Here is a 4,993-nt window from a genome sequence, read left to right as displayed (position 1 = left end):
TTTAAAACTACAACAAGATACCGCTTTACACCTGTCAGAATGGCTAAAAAAAAAAAAAAAAGACAAGAAATAACAAGTATTGGGGAGGATGAGGAGAAAAAGGAACCATCATGCAAAGTTGGTGGCTGTTGGTGTGGCCACTGTGGAGCCAGTATGGAGGTTCCTCAAAAATTAAAAATAGAATTACCATATGATCCAGTAATTCCACTGGTGGGTATTTACCCAAAGAAAACAAAAACACTTTTTTCTGGTTTCTTTTAATAATAATTTTTTAAAGCCAGTAAGGAGACACAATTGAAAAGTAGACAAGTTTAAAAAAAAAAGATGAGAAAGAGCAAAGACACATCCCTAACTCCACAATAAACACAGAGCTCTGTCACTGTTTCCCCACCAGCATTCCTTGGGAGGCCTAGCTTTCTGTGTACTCAAGCGTACTCTCCCCCACAGCGCAGGGAGACCCGACGGCATTCAGGTGTGACGATGTCAGATCGAACACGTATTGGCACTGCTGAGTTCAAGGTCCTCAGTTTGCGCCCTGAAGTGGGTTTAATCCTCCACGCATGCTGCATCCCACAGCCAGAGTAGAGAGCCAACCCAGTCAGCATCCAGACACCGACTCGGGCCCAGGAGCCAGCTGCCCAGGAGCCAGCTGCCATCTGCGTCATAAGGTAAACATTCACAAAGATGCTCAGGAGTGGGAGGAGAGGCAGAGCAGGGACCTTAAAGGGAAGGGGAGTGGGGCTCTGCGGCTGTCTCCAGATGACCCCAGTGACCCCAGCGATGAGCACCAGCAGCAGCACAACCACTGTGACCGCACTAGATCTCCAGAAAGCGGAAGCGGCCACGGAGCCAGCGCCAGGCCGAAGAGAGATAGCAGCAGAGCAAGCAGCGGGGAGCAAACCTAGACAACCCGGCCGGAGAGGGGGGGCGTGCACGCAGGGCTGCCTGGACAAGAGTCCCCACAGGGTCAGCTTCTCCACCGCAGGTCCCTTCTCCCGCTGCGCCCCTGCTACGTTTTCTTCATCCTTCACTTCGACGACAAGAACACCAGTAGCCACCAGGGAGTAAGTAAGCAGGGTCCCCATCGACATGAGGTCCACAAGCTCAGTGAGGCCAAAGAGGAATGTCACGAAAGCCGGGATCATGCCCGAGGCCACAGCGGCCACAGTGCGGATCCCTGTTCTGGTGTGCGTCCTGGCAAGGACACCGAACCAGGAGGCCATCATCCGCCATCACAGAGATCATCCAATGAATGAGGAACACAGAGTCCAAGATGCCACTAGAGGGGCGCCCGGGGGGCTCGGAGGGTTGAGCGTCCACCTTCGGCTCAGGTCACAATCTCAGGGTCCTGGGATCGAGTCCCACATCAGGCTCCCTGCTCAGCGGGCAGTCTGCTTCTCGCTCTCCCTCTGCCTTTCCCCCTGCTTCTCCCCACTGCTCCTGTGCTCTGTCTCTCTGTATCTCTCTCTGTATCTGTCTCAAATGAATAAATAAAAAATTATTTTAAAAAAAGACGCCACTAGAAAGAACACAGAGTGCTCCAACAGCCACAACAGAGCCAGCAGGGGCCCAGCCAATATGGAGAAATGCCTCAGGCAAGGAGCTCCCAGGTTGAAACTGGTAATAAGGCACCATGAGCATAAGGGCCGCAGAGACACCAAAATACACCAAAAAGCAGATGAACGCTGAAATCACAATGCCCACAGGGATGGAACGCTTTAGATTCTGGGCTTCTTGGCAGCGGTAATAATGCTGTCAAAACCAGTAAATGCTTAGAAACAGGTAGCTGTTCCACGGAGAATCGCCTTGAAGCCAAAAGGCACAAATCCTCCAGAGCCCAGAGGGCCCGGGCTGCACAACTTGGCACTGAGGCTAGATGTGTCATCCTGTAGTCCCCTTCTGTGGGCTTCCAGCTGTGCAGCTTCCCCTTAATGAAGCCAGAGATAACGACAAAACCAAGAACCAAAATGTTCACCACCATGAACACCGTAGTAACGGAGACACACTCACTAGCCCTCAGAGCCAGCAATCCGGTGAGTACCACCACCAGGCCCACAGCAAAGAAGTCTGGATATTCTGCAAGGACACAGGGAACATACAGTGAAACGCTCTCACTCAATGTCCAAGAGATCTGGTTCTCAATCACGTTGTCAAAAGCTGGGCTCCAGGCCCAGGCATACTGGCCGTACCAGTAACATAGGACAGGATAATGTTCCAGCCAGTGGTGAAAGCCCAGAGCTCACCCACAGGGAGAGATAGACAGAAGCAGATTGGGGAAGCTGAGCACTAAACCCTGCATAGCACAGAGCAGCCAACACAGAAGACAGGGCGGCCACCAAAAAGCAGATCACAATGGACGGTCCTGCTTTATCACTGGCCACCTCGCCAGCCAGGACATACACACCTGCACCCACTGTGCTGCCCACACCCAGGGCCACTATATCCAGAGTGCTCAGGCTTCTGGCAGGGGAAATCTTAGCCACGTACTGCTCCAGTGTATGTCTACGTACCAGCTCTTTACCAAATCTGCAAAGTGCCTGGCACAGCATTCTAGCTGAAATCAGAGAGGATTCTAGCATCAGAGCGCTGTAGCAAGCCCAGGGGGCACAGAGTCTCCGATTGGGTTTGGTGAGGCTGAGTTAAGCCCGGTTGGGGCTGGGTTGGGTTGGGGCTGCGGAGTTCAGTGCTCAGGCTTCAAAGCTGCTGCTTCGTATTTCATTTTATGTGTGCTCTCCCTCCATGATGCCGGAGACACAGTAAACAATAAATATTTACTGAACCCATATTCAACCAACCAACCAAAGGTCAGGAGTCACATGTCACCTGTTGCAGCCTAAATATCACAGAAACGGACACCAAAGGACATTACAGAAAAAAATCAGCTCTCCTTTCCCCCCAGATAAAGTGCCAAATACCTCCCAACATTCTGCTTTTTTACGCACCACATGACATAATCCCATTTGGGTTCGTCTAACTCATGTAGCTTCATGTACTAATTAAGCTGTAAGACACAACAGGGCATGAATTTATTGTGCAATAATTCACACGCGGGATGTTTGCGCAGTGCTTGGGCGTGAGTTATGACACATTAATTCACGGCCTAGAGGGCCTCATTGCAATTACAGACCCATTTTTTAAATATCATCTGAGTTTAAAATACAAATATTGGTCCCCCAGTCTTAAAACCCTTAGCCCCCAAATCAGCTAGCCAAGATCAGATGGCACTTTGGCCCCCTTCCTCCTCCTTCTGCATCAACCATTTAGCTGTACTGAGAGCCAAGGAAGTACAGTCGAACCCTTCACCGTACCCACCCAGGCCCACAGGGGTGCTGTGAGAAGAGAGGAAGAGGGGAAAGGGTCAGGGCCCTCGTAACTGCATGCCAGAAGGGGAGGAATAGGCTTTCGGGTAAGGAAGCACCGAGAAATGGGTGCAGCAGCCAACCCCAGGCCCATGACTAAGAAGGGAGAAGAGCCAGAAAGGCCATTTTATGAATTCTGACATTCAATAAACTTCACCCGAAGCAACCAGGCAAAATTCACTACAATTTTTATGTCCACAGTTATGAGAGTGTGATGGGAAGGGAGAAAAGAAATAAGTCACCTAGCTCAGTCGCTCACAACCAAAACAATTCCTCTGTCTCCTCCCTCTCTGGGTTCTGGGAGAAAGGTGAGCTCACTTCTGCAGACGGCTCTCCTCGCTGGCCACACCATGCTCTATAAACACCCTGCACCATCCGTGATGTCAGCCACCAGCCACCTGGAGAAGCTGCCCTGCTCTGTGAGCTTGTATTAAAACACTCACTTATAACTCCCTATTAATTTTTCACGAGAAGTTATTTTTAACTCGCTCAAACCATTGTCTGAATATGCCAAATATATTTTCTTAATGAACGAACCCTGCGTGTGGTTCCTCCTTCCCCTACTCCCCTGCTGCTATTCAAATGGTCCCCTCCTTATGGGGAGCAAGGCTTTGGATGAGCAATTCACAGCAATGCCCCGGAAATGAGTAGTGGAGAACAGAGAGAACAATGTCATGCAATCCCCACTCTCCTCCCTACTCAGGCTTTGGTTTGGAGAGAATTTTAGGAAATGTTGTCAGGGGGTTTTCAAGACAGAAAAATCAAGTCAAAATTGAAAAGTCTTCTCTACAGATTATCAAAAGAAACCCTTGGGTTATTGGGACCCCCATTTACAAATCCACCTAGACTCCTTATTTGCCACCTACCAGTTCCAGTGTTCTGATTTACTCATGACACACGAGATGGATCAGGAGCGCCAATTCTTAACTCATGGAACCTTCTACACTACAAATGTGATTGAGGTGTCCCCCGCCTTCTACACTACAGATGTGATTGAGGTGTTCCCCGCTTACCTCAGACTTCAAACCCTTCAGTGGTTCCCCACTGCCCTTCCTTTATAATCCTTCCTTCCTTCATAATCTGACCCGTGCTTATTCCTCTAGCCTCATCCCCTACCCAGTTCCTGCTCCAGCTACGAAATTCTACACTCACTCTGGTCCCTTGCCTCTAATGCCCTCTCAGCCCCCTTCGCTTACCTAGGCCCTCCTTATCTTTCAATCCCCCTGCTCAGAAGTTGCTTCCCCAGGAAGGCTCCCCTGATCCTTATGCTGCCCTTCCTATGTGCTCTCATAGCAGCTGGGCTTCCCGCATGTGCCACTTGATCCTAATGTATCAAAATCGCAGGGGCACCTGGGTGGCTCAGTCAGTTAAGTGTCTGACTCTCGATTTCGGCTCAGCCTTGATCTCAGTGGGGATCTGCTTGAGATCCTCTCCCTCTGCCTCTCCCCCCGCCCTGCTTGCTCTCTCTCTCTCAAATAAATAAATAACACCTAAAAAAAAAAAAATTCCAGTTCAGCTGCCCGTCTCCTCCTCCTGTGAGTTGGGTGCTCAATAAATATTTGTTGAACAAATGTACGAACTGGGAAGAGAAACCTAAAAGAGCACATAATCCAGAATTCCTATCTACTTGACTT

At 49.9% G+C, this 4,993-nt stretch overlaps 1 pseudogene; it reads right to left on the bottom strand.

Moving 5' to 3' along the window:
- Window positions 1–425: 425 nt before the first annotated feature.
- On the bottom strand, window positions 426–2,549 carry LOC113257539 (cationic amino acid transporter 3-like; annotated as a pseudogene).
- Window positions 2,550–4,993: the final 2,444 nt, after the last annotated feature.

The sequence above is a fragment of the Ursus arctos genome, unplaced genomic scaffold (genome assembly GCF_023065955.2).
Source record: "Ursus arctos isolate Adak ecotype North America unplaced genomic scaffold, UrsArc2.0 scaffold_26, whole genome shotgun sequence".
Lineage (NCBI taxonomy): Eukaryota > Metazoa > Chordata > Mammalia > Carnivora > Ursidae > Ursus > Ursus arctos.
This window is presented reverse-complemented; position numbering and strand designations above follow the sequence as displayed.